The sequence below is a fragment of the Anopheles funestus genome, chromosome 2RL, assembly GCF_943734845.2.
Source record: "Anopheles funestus chromosome 2RL, idAnoFuneDA-416_04, whole genome shotgun sequence".
In the NCBI taxonomy this organism is placed as follows: domain Eukaryota; kingdom Metazoa; phylum Arthropoda; class Insecta; order Diptera; family Culicidae; genus Anopheles; species Anopheles funestus.
In genome coordinates this window covers 84,786,888-84,806,126 of record NC_064598.1, presented here as the reverse complement: position 1 = coordinate 84,806,126, position 19,239 = coordinate 84,786,888, and the positions used below count along the sequence as shown (strand labels likewise).

The 19,239-nt window shown below is 42.1% G+C and overlaps 1 protein-coding gene across 2 annotated transcripts in view; it reads right to left on the bottom strand.

Annotated features, from left to right (window-relative positions):
* LOC125764473 (uncharacterized) overlaps positions 1-19,239 on the bottom strand; it is a 46,303-nt gene that overhangs the window by 21,046 nt on the left and 6,018 nt on the right. The window lies entirely within an intron of this gene.

The following is a 19,239-nucleotide window of genomic DNA, read 5'->3' as shown; positions in this document are numbered from 1 at the left end:
CTTTCTAAATAAACAATTTTTCCCGAAACAAACAATTCTTCCGTTCTACAGGAACAAAAAAAAAATATGGTCGTTCTGTATGAATAAACAGAAGAAATCTTCAAAAAATTCAAAAGAAATCCTACGTTCAGGGATTTCAAGTTCAAGTGACTGTTGGAGCGCTTACTTGACCATATTGTGTAATTAAAAGTTGGAAGATTTACTGTTTGTTGTCATCCAATTACTTTTTTACCAAAATCTGTTTGAAATTGTCGTTTTCGAGTCGCCTGGATAAACAGACAACAGGTTTTAAAACACCCGAATAAACGGCTTTCCACTATTGTTTTTAAGTGATTTGTGACTAAAAGAATTTTTTAAACCGAATCCCGTTTTTTTACTAAATTATAATACCATCTACGGGAATGATACTGCATTTGAACTTCATGTTATGAGTAAAAATATTTGTCTATTCACTGTCGTTTTACTGTAAAGCATTCATCATTGTTTCCTATTCATCAGAAACTTCATGTACAAAAAAAAAAGAAAGAAAACAATACATTGCAAGTCTTTTATGAATTGTGAGCTATAAGCAATGTTAAAATCAGCATACTCATCACAAATTGCAAAAACCCTCAGTGTTTACAGCCACCGAAAAGAACACCAGATCCGTCCAGCCCTATTCTTACTAACGGTAAGCGAGCAACAGAAAAGGGGAGAATATGGATTAACACGAATGGTGTGAATTAATTTGGTCCGCGGGGCAAAGAATGGCCCCGCGCAATGTTTCGCGCAAATGTTCGCTTCCGTAGCTCAATAATTTCTGTTTCAGAAATTCTGATGCCTTTCCAGGCACGATACTCTTCCCTTTTCTTCAAAACCTGCGAAACGGTCATGGAGCGAAGTGGAAGCATTAAAATTTCACTGCCTGGAGGGTATTTTTAGGTAAAGACGGTGCTACAATCAAGCAAGTAGGGCGAACAGGCAAGCAAATGCTAGTAACGGTAGGAGCATCCCCATCAACAGTACGAGCTAATCCAACCTAATTAAGGTAGTGGCAGCGGAAAAGGGAATGAGAAGGTGAGGTCTGTTTGGGGATAGGACATAAGACGAATGATTAAGTGAAACAATTCGCTTTGCCCTTCTCATCCGGGCACTGTTTTTCCCCTGTTTTCCCCCGTTCATACCAGTGGCTCATATTTTGAATAGTGAGAAAAGCGCCCCCGACCACCCACTTAAAGCTCATCCCAAAAACACCGGCGGTATGTCTAAAGCAAAGATCACAGAAAAATGGTTAATTTTTCACACCGGAAAAGGTACCATGAAATGAATGAACCGATCGCTAGAAGCAACTTACCTTTCGCACCAAAACACCAAGAAAAAAGATGGTGAAAGCTTTTGTTCTGTTTTGAATTAAAAAAAAAAGAAAGAAGGCAACTTACTATTCACCGGGAAAGTAAACGCTGAAGGCGTCGCGCTCGACTTTTAAAAAGGTAACTTCCCGGTTTTGTGCCATGATCGCCGCCTGTTGGAAAAGGATTACAGCGCTGGAGGGTGGCAAGTCGGTGGGGAAGCATGTGGTATTATCGGCAGGCGCAGCGATACAGGGGATGGGGACATTAATGTAAAAGCGGGTTATGATAATATCCCAATGATGGCAATCTACACTCATGCTGTGCGAATTTTCGTAAATGTTTCCACCCGTTCGTTTGGCTGGAAAGCAGGAAGAAGAGGGTGGCGAAGGAGAGTTTTGATGATTTTTCGACATTATTCGACAGCGTCCTTGCGTGCAGTAGCGTGAAATGTTTCCTTTCTTCATACCACCGAAAGCATCCCCTTGCCCTGGTTATAACATTTGTCGTAACTGATACCGCGAGACAAGCAAAGCGACAACGGGTGCAAGATGAGTGCGCAAAAAGGTGTGTGTTACAAGACATGGATACGTAAATTAAACCTACCTATCTGGGCACGTACGCTCGGCAGTAAGTGTGTGAAAGTTCAAATGAGACACAGAAATATAAAGAGCGTGGAAAACGCGCACTTTCGCGGAAAATATCGTTCGAGTTTTGTCGGTGTTTCACTTGGGGCGGATTTTGCTTCTTTCCCATTTTTTGTTAACTTTTAAGGCAAACTCATTACCAGGCGGATGAAAGTATCGTACCGATGGCGCTTGCGCTTCCCATTTTCAAACAAGCTTGTTTTAGAGAGGCTTAGCAAATAGCGGGAGGAAAGGTGGTTTTCCCTGTGATAAGCAGACCGTGAGGTTTAACGACCTGTGTGAATATGCCACCAATTTCTCCCACCCCCCCGGGGGCGCGACAGGAGTCGAAGTCGAAACATCTTAAGGGTGCCTACCAACATGAAAAGTTACAAACGAAGTCACGACCGTTTGTACGGCGAAAGCTGCCCCGGAGACTCGACCCCCGAGGCCGCACCGTGTTATTGATTGGACGTATCGCGCAAACGATTGGTTCCGTAATTAATGATCAATCTCCGTGCATTGCGCGTGGTGGGAATTTATCGATGTCACATTATTCATGCCAGGCGAACGATCGGGAATCCATCCAGGGATCCATCCCCGGGAGCTCACCTGGGCATGGTTTGCGGCGAATGCTGGCCCGGTACTGGGGCCACACCGGTTAACGAGCGCACCGGTGTAATGGGACGTTGCATGGCTTCACTTTTCGCACCATAAATAACCGCAGCCCGGGTTGTCGGTGTGTGGTTTTTGTGGTCTTCGACCTATGGAATGCTCGATAAGCTCGTCGCGCGAAACCTCAAAACAGGACGCTAGTTGTTGAGGGTGGTTGAACGATGAGCGGTTAAGGTACAACACTGTGGGACGAGACAGATGCAGCCGTGCCACTAAGGTAATAATGTATTTATTTTTGGGGTGCTTGGTGTATTTGAACACACTTTGATCTTACTATCCTTACAGTGGATTGTTATGGTAAATGTGTTTAAATAAATAATTAATAAAATGTAAAGACAATTGTTGCTATAAAAATCAATATTTTCAGTCTTTACAAGATTTTGTTTTTGTAATTTAAAATGAAACATAAATGAAGTTTGATTTACATAAATTCGGTTAGTAAAAAGAATAATCACAACGTATCCAATAATTCACGAATTCCTTTGTGATTTCTCTTTGCTTTTATTTATTTTACTGTCAACGGAATTCATTTGAAGGTTTCTTTCTCTCCCTCTCTCTCTCTCTCTCTCTCTCTCTCTCTCTCTCTCTCTCTCTCTTCTTGATTTAAGGACCCCTTAGAGGACATGCTGGCCATTTCTAGAGCTTACTAGACTTATTTTATCACCTAACCGGATAGTCAATCCTTGCTACGGTGGGACGGTCTAGATAGGATTTGACACCCGGTCCTATCATGTGGAACCGGCGCCGCTTATTACATACACCGCCGAGCCGCCTCTCATTTGAAATTCATTTGCTTTAAAATAATAATTACTTAAATCCATCCAATACCTGTCAGTACAATTTTCATAAAGGGAGACCCAGAGATAATTTATCATATTAAAATGCAGTGTCTCGAATTGTCGAATTCGAGAAGCTCAAATTTCGTCTTGTACTCGTCTAGTTCACCTAGTTCAAGTATCGACTTCCTTCTTTGCTCGTAATACATCTAGCATTTCAGGTGACTTTTTGTAGGAAAACATTTATAAAAATTAAAAAGGATTTTTAATATGATTGGATGTGACTTATATTTTTTGTTTCTCATTTGCTTGAATTTGGTGCTATAAAAACTTAGCTGTCTAATGTCAAATTCTGCGTACGTCAGGAAGCTACTAATAATTCCAATTATGGTGAATAGTTTGTACACTACTGTACCGGCAAGGTATGCTTGCTAACGAAATCAATTAATATCAGTAATGTCTACATCCATAATATTGTGGTATTTGCGAGCTTTTTTCTTCTCTCCACTAGTTGTCGTTTGATTCTATATCAATTAGACCGCTTTGCTGGTACAATTTATTGATTCCCTCTACCAACCACAACCACCAAAGATGAAAGCTTACTGATATTGGTCACAGGTGTCAATGTGTGACCGCAGCTTTAAGCTGCGAGATGAAGCGATCTACAAGACGAACAGTTGCAGCAATTGATAACCTTTTTACCAAATGTTAATAAAATTTGTATGTGTTTCTTTGTCTTAATAAAACAAAGAAAGAAAAAAAATGCTCCAGGGAGTTTTCTATTCCATTTTGCTAATTAGTCGATATATTTATTTTTCTCTTTTTTTCAATTGCTTTTCTGCAATAAAACGAATGGGAACGGCACACCATTCATACCCTCCCTTCCCTGACCCGACTCGCACGTTGATACCATTAAGCGAAAGCAATGAAACGTTCGCATTCTAATAAATTGATGGTTTCAGTTGTCAAGAGGAGTAAATTGAATAATTGATTGGTTGTACCGTACCGTGCCATGGTTGTGTTTCTTAAGGCCGATACCACGGCTCCGATTTCATCCACGGTGTGTTTCGGTGTTACTCCCGAAACGTACGACGACAGTGTGTGAAACGATCTTGTGCAAAAGACAATAGAGACGTTGCTCCTTTCGTTCGATACAACCGCAACAAATTGATTTTACTTATTAGAGCGTTAAGCCGCAAAATCTGATGTTCTGCTTTTGCAGTCTTGCCGAGCTGCCATTGTAAGCGACGCCTTGCGAGTGTGTGGTTTTCGGAAACCGGTATTCTCTCTCTCTCTCTCCCTCCCTTTTCTTTGTGTTCCTTCCTCCCCCCCCCGAGACATCGAGTAACGGGAGTGGCAAAGAATAGCAAAGCAATGCTGAAGCGATTGTGTCAGTGAGCCGTGGCACGGCAAAAGGAAAACAAATCCCCAAACACCCGTCCCTGTTTCGGTTCGGCTTCAGTTGAAATCCCGCCAAAAGTGCCAGGCAGCCGTACCTATTTTGCGTGGAAAAACCTTCCGCCGTCGCCGTGGTGTCTCGTTTTCCGAACGGTTTTGGAAGTGTGGCGGCACGGGACACGTGTACTTTATCGGTTTACCCAAGACATTACAATGCTACCGTTGTTTTGGGGCTGAAAGGAAAATCCAGCGGTCCGAAACCGAAACCGCAAATGAATGTCCGTGCGGGCATGGAAATGAACTTGCATCGATTTTCCCCGTGACGCAAACTGTTTACCGGATGCTGGCAGACTGGCAAATCGCTGCCAAAAAACCGTTTGATGCCCGACATCATCGGGGATGGGAATGGTAGCAACTTCTATTTACCGAACGCCGGTGAAGTTGGTTTCTCTGTCTCGGTTGTCCCTAATTCAGTGAGCAACTGAACATCCGGGAACGGACAGTTGCTCGGGGATAAGGCAGATCAGCAGACGATAAGAAAGCCAGGGGCCCAGGTAAGGGATGGAAAAGTTTTGCGAAACAAAACACGGATGCAAGAGCGAAGCGTTTCGTGAGCGACTGGGCGCCTCCATAAAGTACCGCAAGTGGGTAATCTTTGTTAAATCGGTCTTTTCAATACTTTAAGCGTCACGGGTGGGTGAAAAGTCTTTCATTAAGCCGAAGTAAACGTTACTTAAGGATGCTTGAAGTTTCGATAAAATAGTTGTACACTCGCTGCCAGATTCCGTAAAATAGAGAGCAGGCGGCATTTTATTCAAACTAGCGATTGTTCTACTAAGGGTTGTTCCGATAGGAAACGATTTAATTAAATTATGAAGCCGATTATATCGAACCCACAACTACAAATAGGTGGAGTGTATGAATAGGAAAAACTTCAAAGTTCTGAAAGTAATTGGTACAAATTGAATGTTACAAGGATTTTAGGATAAAGGTTCATTTCAACCGAACTAATATAATTTTAATGCGAGTTAAATTTTCGGAAAACCATTGTGTTAACAACCGACCTCACAGCCAGTAAGATTTAAAAAACATAAAAAAATAATAACGAAATTTTCGAATATACGCGACCAATCATAGAATCTCATGCTGCAGGAATTATAAGTACTTAATTTAGAATTACCGTGAACATAGGCATTAATTAATATTTGGGTGATTGAACAATAGCGTGATAATTGGCATGAACTAAAAAAATAGTTGGTATAACCGATTCTAGCCAATAAACATCAAATGAACTACCATGACAATAAAGCAAACGGAAAGCGTTGCTTATTAGACACCATTTAAACAATCGAACATTTGTCACAGATTTATCTTCTCGTTCGCGTTCAGTGAAAGTTCTACACATGTAATAATTGCTCCATAATGCATAACATGCAAATAATAGGGAACTATTTTATCCTTTAATTTGTTTTTCCACTGAAAACATATTTATAATTAAACCCACTGCTTGAATTATTATTGTTATTTCGTTTACTTTGCAACAGTGCAGCGTGTGTTGTAAGGCATTTATTTTGATACTTCACATAATGAATGCACGGTTTTATTTGAGAGCTATCATTGTTTTCAAAAATTAAACAAAATACCCGTATTTGGATGCATTGTTAACTGAAATTTGTTGCTTTTAATCAGATCAAATTAAAAAATTATCGAGGTGTTTATTCAGAGCATAATACACACCAAACGTTGAAATCGATAGGAAGTCAACGATACTTGACGAAAGTGGACGAATGATAAACCATAAAAGCAGTAGTAAAAATCATTAAAATTACCTACAATTCAATGTGTGCGTGTGTACTTTGCTTCACGATAAATAAACACAGCGAAAAATAAAAAATCAGCCATCGTTCAAATGCAGCCCAAATGAACCCAAAATCAGATCTCAATAGCGTTCCTCTGTTTTGAAATTGGGCATATGGATTGGGGGTAAGCTTCTCTGTTCAGCGCTCAGTACTTACAGCTACTCAGCAACTTACCAGAAAGTGGTTCTGCAGAACGTAAAATAAACCTGTGCAATAATTTTCCACCCGTTTGGCTAGTGAATGCCCAAAAGCATTTCCTTTCTCTTTTTTCTTGCTTTACCACCAATTTTCGGTTTGTTTAAATTTTGTGAAGCATGAAAAATCTCCCGAAACACTGATGAATTCAGGGAAATGTTAAACGACTGGTCCGTAATTTACGCGACCCATCAGATGGGATGAAATCCCCCCGGGGGAAAAAGTGGACCCAAGCTGTCCAAGCCGTCCAAACGGACGGGGGGACACAGGAAAAAAGCCTGATTAAGTAATTTCCCGGTTGATGCTACCATTTTTACCGCAAAAGGTGTAAGTGGAGATTCGGTGACCTGGATTTTACTTTCGATTTTTTTTTTTGCTGTTTTGGAATTTATTAGCAAGAACCCGAAAAATATATAAACGCTAACGTACTGAACTACGTAGTCTTGGGTTGTTTCCTGTTGGAAGTAAATTTTCCTCTCACGAATAGAAATAAACATGAAGCGATATAAGTTATTTAAAAAAAAGAACCAGAGGAAAATAGAGAAATAACGAAAGGTCGCAACTGAAGTGAAAAATATGTGTGTTAAAAATGATTACGAGAATGTCTCTGTTCTTTGCTTTGCCGTATAATGAAGGTTCGGGTATTTTGTTATGTGTTATTCCTTTCCCCCTTATCAGCAGACCTGCAAAACGGAGTTGGTACTAGGGATGAGGGAAAAATCCCATGAGCATGTCTGTGGCCATGACGGTAACGAATAAAAGATCTGCAAATCTGATTAAGAGCATTTAAATTAATTTCCCGAACCATCCGTAACCGATTGTACGTTGTGGGCGCTTGGCTCGGGGGCGAAAACGAATACCCGCCGGTTCCGGTTCCGGTTCGATGCGATTCATTTGATTTGCATATATGTATATTTTAGCTGACCCTCCATCAGAATCACCCTTTCTCCCGGGTGTGTGGGCGACGGCGAGAATATCACCGCAACCGTCATACTGCGATACAGAACAGAACTTTTGCTTGTATCACTGGTCTTCGAGCACATCTCCATCACACGCATGAGACGACGGGGAAATAATTTTTCGCTGTCGGTAAAAGTGTCCATTGAGGAGCGATATGCCTACGGTCATCGCATAAACATGAGCCTGGAAAGCCAGCCGCACGTCCTTAATCCCTTCCTCCATATTTCCCATTTTCCACTTGTTTCGGAATTGTGTCCTCGCTCTCTCTCTCTCTCTCTCTTTCTCTTGAACAGAAACGACCACTTTTAAAATGGGTAGTCGACATTTGAAGAGGGATTTCTCGAATGCCGCGACAGAAGAGTAAGAGTTAGAGCCTGGCAATGGAAAAACCAACATGAGAAAAAAAAACACGACCGACCGACCCCCAAAATGATGACTTGTGGATGTTTCCTCTTCTCTGGTGCTGAAGTGGTTCGATTATCTGCGGCACGGTCCTTTGCAAATATTGACATCCCGTAGCGATTTTGCATATGCCATTTCAAACGACTGATAGCACACAGTAGTCTTGCTAGTGTTATCCTTCCTTCTAGGGGTGATACGGGTCGGTCACAGGAAGGTGGTAACACTGGCCAGACACTGAAGGATCTCAAGAGACGATGAAATGCGATCTAATGTAAACAAACGGTTCCCTCTTAAACGATCCTTGGGCGAGGAGTGTTTGCAAGCATCTGGCTGATAGTTTGTAGAACATAACGCTTAAGAAGCTTTTCTTCGAGAAAATCTTGGAGCTTTCAACATCTTTTAAAATGCTTATAATCCATCCATCATTCGATAGTGGATGCTTATGGGTGGTCTGTAAAGAAAACGCCGTTCAAAATAGTGACTTTTTGCAAGTCAAAGTAGTTCCGAAGAATTTAATTGGAGTTACATTATCTCTTAAAATCGAATGGATAATACATCTAAATTACTATTGGGCAATGCTGCAAATCATCAAGTAATCATAATATCTAATTGCGGTGTACGAACCACCAGCTATATCCCAGAAATTTGAATTCTCCATACATTTGAATCTTCTGCGTTAATCGAGAGGAACTCTATTCTAGTAATAAAATTTAAACCTTTTGCCCACATGCACACCACAAATAAACATACTCATCACAATGCTTCATCCTGTCACTCGGTTTTACCAAGTATTTAATAGTCGAATGCGTAGAATCGGCTTCCCAAAGTAAAAAAAAAGCCAGTGAAAGGATCCCAAGCTGTTATGGAGGTTGTTTACGATTGATCCGGTTTCATCCGATTTCGGAGAAGCTGTACTGATAGAATGTAGTGCTCAGCAAAAGCATCAACAGATTTCGGTCTTGAGGATGTCATCCGTTTGGGCGTTCGCCGTATACATGTGGGTGACCGACAGGCTGATACTATGGCAGACCAAAAACCACATACCGACAGCATTTGGCTATTTGAGGTAATCCTTTCAACGGCCATGAAAACGGAAAATGGTTTCCCATTGGGTCGGCTGTATGAAAATGTATAGAACGTGCAGGGGCGCACGTTGAGAAAATTTATTCCTTTCCTTTCCGTATCTTTCATGTCTTGCAATTGGAAGCAATTTGGAACGGAAAAAGGGAAAAGAAAGGGAGAGGGAGAGAAAAAAAGAGTAAAAAAAGCACAAACATCTGTTCTAATAGTACGACACATCCGGAAGGTCATCCGGGAAGCATCAAGCTGTGCTGATCGTACAAATTCTAATTCTAGCTTAAGAAGCGTATGGCGGAAATGCTTTACCAGGACCTCGTCCGTGGATGCAATATATCGTTTAATAGCTTTTCGAAATAGAACCGGTATCACGAACTAGCACGCTTGGTAGGAGGTACGAGAACATGCCCGAAGTGTCACGCCGCAATTTCATATAAAACCACCGAACACCTGCGTCACATAGTTGCCGGGGCACTGGAAGTTGCCTGCACTAGCGAACCGATATCGCGGGACATCCTTTCGAACAACGTATGCATGTGTGTGGCCCGCAGGAAGGGGCCGGAAAAAATAGATTCGGCAAACAAAAACATAAAGCAACCCGGGGATATGTCACCACCGCAAGGATGAGTATCGATCGATGGAATTTGCTGATTTTCTTCGTTCAGCGTACATCGCGCCAGAAGCCGTGAGAAACGGCTTTCCCAAGCGCTGAACGTTTCCTTTCACCACAGGGGAATTAAGGTTATGGCGAGCAAGAAGGCGGAGTTCGTATGGGATGTTTTGCTTTTGCGTCTTACTTTATCTTGTTCGTCTTCGGAGAGATAGGTGAATAAAATTGGAATTCGCACAATCCATATTCCTTAGAACCGGCGTTTGCTTTCGATCTATTTGCGTATCAAATTGTTCAGTTGCCTTCTCCCCCCAAAAAAAGCTTTGAAAGCTTTATTTAACGTTTCGTGTTACTCCAGGGAATTGAAAGAAGTTGAAAATTATTTTCAATAGCTTACCCTTTTCCATTAAAATATATTACTTTTCGTGCTGACCTCGTCTATGTATCGGGATTTCTTACAATACAGATTTACGACAATAATTTGTAAGGGAAAATTATAGGCAGCGACAGCATTAAAGTCAGGAAGTAGGCAGATTCGGTAAACATATGTGTAACTGTGTCGCTAAATAAGATACTTCAAGAGAAGTTATTGCTCAGAATAAAACAAACTTGAGCCAACTGTTTGATGCGTCTGTCTTAAGAAACTTGTTGATTTACTTGTAGGTACTTTGAAACGCAAACAGTTTGTATCTTGCTAGAAGTTGGGGACATCTTGCCGAGATGATGATATCCGATTACGGGGTTAGCAGTTCTTTAGGTATACTTGTCCATGTTTGTTTTGAGTTTCGGGGCGATAGATCCGTCATTCCGCTCATTCGATGTATGTCAAACATTGTAAGTAAGATCGTCTCTTGCTGCAATGCGTCAGCTTTATTTGTATTGAAGAAAAAATGTTGTAAAAATATAATATAATATAACAATTTCAAAAACTTTATCTAACAAAATATAACTAAAAAAGGAACATAATTACTAACATGAAATAAACGTTTACTATAAAAAGGAAGTTAATATAAAATGAGATAATTGAACGATAAACATGAAAAAACAATGTAAGAAAAAGAAGGTCATTTTGATCTCAAAAGTCTACATAAATGAACAATAAGTAACATCAATGAACAAAACATTCTAATTATAAAAGTAACGAACTATTGAATGCTAAAAATACACTGGAAAAGATAGAAAACTACAAGCATTTCTTTACAGCTTTGTATATATAAAAACTTCAACATTCCCTTTCAAGTTTAAGCAAACACATAACATATTTAGAAATAACTTTATTGCACTATTGTTTTCCTCATGATTTCTGATGGGAAAATCGCATTTTCGTCTTTTTTAACAATCAATGGTAAAGAACAAAGAACAAAACAACAACCCAAAACAGATAGCATAACTTTCATCGCAAAACGACTCCATTCCATCTGGGGGGAGGGAAAAGTTGCTCGAGTTTTAAGTCACGAAAGTCACGTGCATCGATCCTGCACCAGGAACAGGAACAGGATGCAACTTGAAAAGTAGGTCAACCACACCGGGAGCGGAATGTTCGTTTACTCGAATCACGTTTAGTGACCCTACGGGAGGCTACACTTTCCAATCGCACTTTTGCACCGCTTTGCCGACTCCAGCAGGAAGCAGACCGGCACTTACTGCTCGACGGTGCATGTATGGTAGGTGTGTGACACGGCGTGTGCGCCAACATTCAGCGCAACCAAAGCAACATCTTGGCGCGTACGCAAATGGGTCGTTAAGCTGCAGTTCGTATGTGTGAGTGTGTCTGTTCGGTAAACAACCGATTCGACGATTACAAGTGCTAAAAGTTGAAAGAAAAGCATTTTCCCTCGTGCAAGTTTCGCTTGCGTTTGCTGCTGAATTGTTTTCCCATTCTCTTTTATTTCCTTCTGGTTTGCAGCCGAATGGCGGCATCGTATGCAAAAGGGGAAAACAATTTACCGTAAATGTCAAATGGTAGATTTACTACTATCGTTACAATACTTTACGTAGCCTTTAACATTCGATTCCCGAACATCGCAGTTCCGCAGTTCCAAGTAGGCAGCCCAATTGGCTGAGTGAAAAATTGGGTTTTTTTGTTGTTGTTGCAAGGGTAAAGTAGTAGATGGTGGTGTTGGTAGGGAAATATAAATGGAGACATTCTAATGCTAAGGATAGATTCACACTAAAAACTAACACGCGGAATGGGTGAGAAAGGCGGGCAACAGAAATACAAACAAACACAAGTAAAATGGCAAAACGAAAAGCTAAAGAAATAAAACACGCTGAACCGTGAACGCTGACAACCATGAAAACAGTCAAACATCGCTAACTCACGGACGGATCGGTTGGAGTTGGGAGGCAGAAGGGTGACAAATCGTGGATCGTTTTCTGGTACACGGGAGAGAGAGTCCGTGGTGAGAGGAAAAGGGGGAAGTGTAGATTCGGACTATATTTAACCACTACCACACATCTCGCGCCGGTCGTACGGATGTTGTTGCTGGTTCGTTCGTTCGTTTACGACACGTCGGAAAAACACGCACCGGGTCCGTCGCTGACCGTAACTGACACAAATTTTGCTTTTCTACTCTATTTTTCTCCGATGCGCCACCACCATCACCGTATACGCCACTTTGCTGCCGTTTAGAAATTCGGGTCTCACTTGCTCGTACCGTACCCGTACCATTAGGACGGAGTGACAAGGGAAGAAACATGCCCAACTCAAAACTCCAGTGTTCGAACAAGCGGAGAGTACGAGAGGTGTCCGAATAAAAAGGAACATGTGAAAAGCGGGACAAGGATCTGACACAGAAAAGTTCAACAAAAGTTATCCGTGCAGCCCGTTAGTCTCCTCGAACATTTGCCACACGGAGGAATTGGAACGGAATGCAGCACGCCACTAGCAATGGGGCACGCATACACGCATACACACAATGCTCGATGAGGGAAAACCTTAAATGTGTGTGCGTGTGTGTGCGCATGTGTGCAAGCACGAGCGTGGAGATACATGTCGGCGGGGACATTCCTAAGCGGCATCATCATCTTCATCGGGTTCACTTTTCCTCAACCGTGTACATACAGTCAGTCCCGCAATAAAACGTACAGCGCAGTGATAGTAATTAAAGTTCTTGTAAAAGGTTATTTTTAATTGTGGTAAATACGTAGTTGACAGTTAACATAACTTAAATAGGAAGTGCTAAAGTAGTAACGGGCCGCTCTGGAAATGGTAGCGGATCAAATCTCATTTGGGTCACACCTCCTTACGCAGAACTGTTTATCCTGTTTCGGGTAAATATAGTCAAGCTAATAATGAATGTCAAATACCTCTTGTGGTTGTAGTGCCACAAACGAATGAAGAAAGTGGTAAAGGTTTAAGTCACAATTATTAATCGCCAACAACGTTTCAATTATTACGAAACAAATACTACCACAAATAATAAATAAAATAAATTAGTGATTTATTTCCTTCATTAATAGCAGATCGTTCCAGTAATCTGAAAAATTAATCGTAAACGAAGCTATGGCTTCGTTTGCTAAATATTTCTCTGCAATAGTACTAAAATAGTAATACTAAACACGACCCTAAAAATTTTAACCAATACAACAATTAATTGTTGAATTCGTTTTTTTTTTGTCAATAAACAGAAGGAAAAATGAGGAGCGATAATTAATGAAATAATTAATGAATTAATTTAATGAATTAAGAAATTAATGAATTAATGAAAATTGTTGAAGTTCTTGAATGACAAAGGTGTACCCTCTTAAATTAAATTTAAATTTCTAACGTTTTAAAACTTAAACGGTCTAACGTAAATTGAAATCTAACGTTTTTAATTTTTCCCATTAGTTAAACCAAACATTTTCCATCGTCACTTTTTTCTGCACCAAACTGTTAATATGCGTGTGCACATGTATCTGTGTGTATCATCAGGAGTGCGTCTGTTGGGAGGTTGAAAAATAGCACACGCGCTCATGGTCAGCGCGATTTTGTGTACATTTTCCCGTTTTCCCTCACAGTATTCGTCTGCTTCCCTTTCTCTCTCTCTCTACACACAAACACACACCAATATACATCCCCCCAAAAGCACCCTCCACTCCCCCGTTACTATTTTTTGCCCTTCAAGCACCGTTGCATCTTCGTCATTTGATCCATTTCCCCACAGTTTTCCCTGACCTTTTACAGAGGTGTTTTTCCCCCCTCTATTTAGCTTCCCTCCTTTCCCGTTCGTATCGTTTTCCACCATTCGCACAACAAAACCCGAGAAGAATTTATCGATAATACCGACTTTGCAAGGATTTTCCACCCGTGGCCAGACGATCCTTGCAGGTGCATACGAGCGCAAAAATCGGAAGCAAAGGTCACTCACAGGCGAACGGGGTTTTTGGGGAGGTTTGGGAAGGAAAGGGTGTTTGGCGCAATGTAGTGGTCGACGACAGTGTAAGGGCGGTCTGTATCGAATCTGCTTGGTTTGCTCGTCCAAGTACTCTGACAGATGAGAGATCGACCTACAACAACCACTGCTACTACCACTACTACTACCGACAAGCGAATAGTAGATCAGTACGGAACGCCAATCGGAAAACGATGTGTCTTTATCGTGTTTCTATGCTCGTCATGCAAAAATACAAAAAAAAAATCCACACACAGTTGGCAATGTTTCCATTTTGCAAAAGGGCTTTCCCTGAGCAAAAGCGTTTCTGCGCTAATACACTTGACACACACAGAAGGAATGAGAGACAGACGGTCTGACCGTGAACAAATCGAGGGCTTTGAAGTTCAAACTGTCACTTCCCTTATTTCTTCCGCACTTGCACTTGACCAGTGCAGCGCACACACACACACAGCCGGGTACGTACGTTGTCTTTTAAGATCGTGGCCAGACAGGAAGCTTTAATTGCAGATTAGTAGCCACACGGTTCGCGTCAACCGAGTGCACATTCCTGCTGCAATGGGTAATAATTAATTTTATGAATTTTTGCTTTCTTTTTCCTTCCATTACGTATGCGCAGGTAAGCGATGGCGTTCCCGATCCCACGTTTGTATGTGTAAACGTTAGTAAGCGCCATTCCGTCCCTTACTGGTTTTGGTGGGATGGTTTTTTTGGTAGAAAAAGAGGTTTTTGGCAGAGATGGGGAAGGGGAAGAAGAATGAAAAGGGCGACTAACATATTTATAAAAATAAAAATAATCCCCGAAAAGTGCTGCAAGTCAACGTGCCGCCGGCACGTTAGTGTGGTTGAGCACGCGCACCAGACAACCTTGTTGTGTTGCGTTTTTGTACCAGTAATGTTTTGCCCGGTACGCGGTTTTGCCCGTTCTAGTAAGAATCGGCTGTGATGAGCACAGCCGATAGGTAGTAAAATTAGTATACAGTGCCACTCCCGACCGAATGGCATTGGTAGACAAATTTGCTTAATGATCGGCGCCATCAAGCGACCGTATGCGAAACCAAGGAGGACGTAAGCCGACGGGGTTTAACGTACGTTCGTGGCCAAAATATTACCAAAATATTGTCCGCCCAGTTTTGACATCGCATCTGCTCATTCTCAACCATCCCTGGTGGGAAAATGTAGACGAAAAACGTGGCGAAGGAGAGAAAGAGAGAAGAAAGTATGACAAATCTCAATATCGCTTGGCGGGATGAAGAAGTGATTGTTTGATAGATTTTGTAGAACAGTGTCGAGAGCCATGGGTAGTATCGCTTGTTTACATTACTGCCTTCTCTCGTACCGCTCTAGCCGGTAGAACGGTGACTATTGGACAAGAACCCGATACGATATACCAGAATTTAATCCCATCTGAAGCTGACACATGGAACCACGTGCCACAGTAGGGTGTAAGCTATTCTTTTTTCGCTGTTCCTGCTGCTTGTCCCACATTTGTACCCAAAGCACTAGCGGGCATATTGTTCCAGACGGTACAGCGTGTACCGTGTCGCTGCACCGAACCCGAATGTCCGCTGTGAGCGCTCAGCAAACACATCGAATGACAAATCTATTTGTCCAAACCAAACAGTCGCGTCAAAGGCGAACGTTTGGCCCATCGTTGGCAAGTTCCAGGCAAACATATTTCATCGGCAGGATGTCCACCCCCCGGTGGGGGTTGACCAGACAGCTTTGGTCTGGGATAGTGACTGGGATAATCGATGGACTAAAACGATTGACAAGCTAATCTGTTGGCATCGGGAAGCGAGGTAGGACGAGGTTTGTACAACGTGAAGGCATACTCTAATCATCGGTATTTGGAATCCATTTTGAAGGGTCGTTTTTCCAGCGCCGTACACATGTCAGTGTCAAATTGATTTTTGATGTTTCGTTGCGTACCGAAAGAGTTTACACAAAACTGGTGATCAGTACTTAATGCTTGTTAGTTTGTACACCGTATGGGGGGTTTTCTGGTGGAAGCTGTGCTTCCTAAAAATATTAAATTTGACATCTGCGTCTGCGTGTCTGGCTGGCTTGTGTGAGTTTTTATTTATCTTGCGTCTAGCGTCTCAAATCTTTTTCCTGTCAAAATAATTTTTCCCATGTTCGACTCCATCTCTCCTTCTCGCTCGTTTTTTTTCGGTATCGTTACGTTATTTTGATCCTCCTGACATTACGTACGACCGGTGAAGAATAAGCGTCATGGTGTGGAGAAAATAAAAACAGACACGCGAGACATGAGCACGGGCCAACAAGACGGTTGGAACCGTTCAAGACACGACCCAATCCATGACCGCTTCGAAACGGTGGCCATGACCGAACCGATAGATCAACTTCCCGCCAACTCTTCCACCGGGTGTGTTGCTTCACGTTATCCATGTATCTCGCACACCGCCCGTCGCACACGCTTCAGGTACGCTAATGAGCACATCATTACGCGCCAGAGCAAACAGTAATGAACCAGGTGGGAATAGGCAGCCGCGCCGTACATGTACGTACATTGAAGCAGACCGACACTCGCTTGCCATCGCTTTGAACCAATAAACTGCTTTTGCTTCTTTGGACGGTTAATGTTCTCGTTGGCCTTCCGTACAGGTTTCACAGGTGCTTCATGCTACCCCGTACTACCGGGACCGTCCCTGTAAAGCCTAAAGAATTGAGCATATTGGCGTTCAAGATGACAGGTTTTGGGATGATGTATGTTTTCGGAGAAGCATCACTTTTGCTGCGTCTTAACGCACATAGACAATCTGCCTAGGCAGACGACACACCGAGTCGACACAGAGCGCCAATATTAACCCTTTGGGGAGTTTCAGAGTTCAGTAAACGATTTTACATTAATTTATCGTATAGGCGAATGGTATCCAGTACAATTGCCTTAAAGTCTTTTCTATTCTAAAATCGCGACAAAAGAGCATAAGAAATTCAAAATAATCATGGAAATCTTCAATGTTTTTAATGTACTCAGGAAATTCTTCGCTAGTGCGAGATTCTACCACAATAACTGATTCGTTTTCATACATCTCTCCACTATATCATAAGGTTTCTGGAGAATTAGACACTTTAGACGAAGAATTTGAACTCCAATGAAAACGAGATGAAAAAAAAATTGGAATTGTAAACAGGAACACAAGCGATCACCGTGGCAAGCTGCAGATATTCAAGGGTTATTTCCTTCTAATGGTCTAATTTGTTAGCGTCCTCAGCAAGTACCTTCAATTTCCAAGCAAACAAGGCAGATTTGTTTGACGGCAGAAATGTGCCGAACCGCTGGTCATACATATTCTCGAACCTCATCGACCAATCCGCGGCATCTAGGCAGAACGGCAAGCATTTGCATCAAGGCTGACCACACACGTCTGCAAAATTACATAAACTTGGTAATGTCTGAAGAATAGAAGAACGCAACTGCGGTAGAGAGTGGCGAAGAGGTCAGCAAAATTTTGATGGATGCGCTTGAAAAAATATCCGAAGGCCTCTTGGAAGCTGAACATAATCTGATCTGAACGTGGCTCACAGCACGGCACAGCTAGGGCGATTCCCGCCCAACCATGACCATCTATTCATCTTTAATCTTCATGAATCTATTCTTGCGGGCCGCACATCTTTGCCTGCCCCATGTGTGAACTCATCCGAAACCGTCCCACCGAAGAGGAACAATCCCGATGTGGCCCGAGAAGAAGATTGTAGGGCCCAAGGAATGGGAATCGTAAAATTGGAACGTGAAAAGGAAGAAAAAAAATCAAATATTGGCCACTCGCATTCTTACGGCGCATGGTGATGTGGTGTCTGCAAAAGCGTACATACCAGCATTCGAACATGCAGGATCACTCATCGTTTTTTTTAGGGCGAAGTGTGCGGTAGGTACACGGTAGCATAATGTTTAATAATAGACAGCCATAATGCGGATGATGAAAGGATATTTATTTACTTTTATTACAGTTTGCGGTCCAAACGGGATGGAGGGTTTTGTGCGACGGTTTTTGTGCACCCCAGTGTCTAAGGGTAGCGAGAGAAAGAGAGAGAGAGAGAGAGAGAGGAAAAAAAGGTGGAAAAGAAATAAAGGGCACCGGCCACACATTGGATGCGGCCATGTCGAACTCGTACGGAACGGGCAATGAAATTATCCCTTCCAATTTTCCTGCTTCACTATTTTCTGTTCGTAAGCCCCATTTTTCCTTCCTTCTCGACCGACAGCGAAACACCGGCAAAGGAACTGATGGCGTACGGTTTCTTTGTTCTTTTGGTGGCTGGCACCAGAAATGTTGTGTTCACTTATTGACCTCCGTCTTCTTATGATAAAGGATGACATTTGAACCGAAAAGTATGTCAGACTCGTACGGTTGGTTTGGATGAAGCCACTTCGGAAACTTTGCTGATAGTGGATGAGAAGAACATAAGGCGGTACAACGTTGGAAACAACGGTCAACCTTCTATTATGACTCACACCGATAGCCAATACCCGGCCCTTCATTGCTACTGGAAACTGCTGCTGCAACGATCATTAATGTTTATGTCGAAAGGAGTGCTCAACAGGAATGGGTGAGGGGGATCGTATAATAGAGATGGATGGAAGACACAAACGTGGGTACCTTTTTCTCCAAGCCCTTTATTGTCGAGGGTTTTCCTGTGGGATGGTTTTACAACGTTTTAATCATCCTTCTAAGGAGCTACCCCTGTTTGGCTTTAATTTACTGTTCTTTCCCCATTGTTCTAGCGTTGTGTTCCGGTAATTTTCGCTACATCTCAACAAGGCAAACATTAAACGGAAAACAGGAACCTGAGGCGCCTGGGGAGGAAGGAAAGGGAAATTAATATTGGAAGACGATGGCAAACGTCAATCAGCTGGGCGTGTACCTTGTTTAATTGTACATTTTGATGTATAGTACAAAGCCTGAAAACTGTTGAGCCTACACTTTGAAGA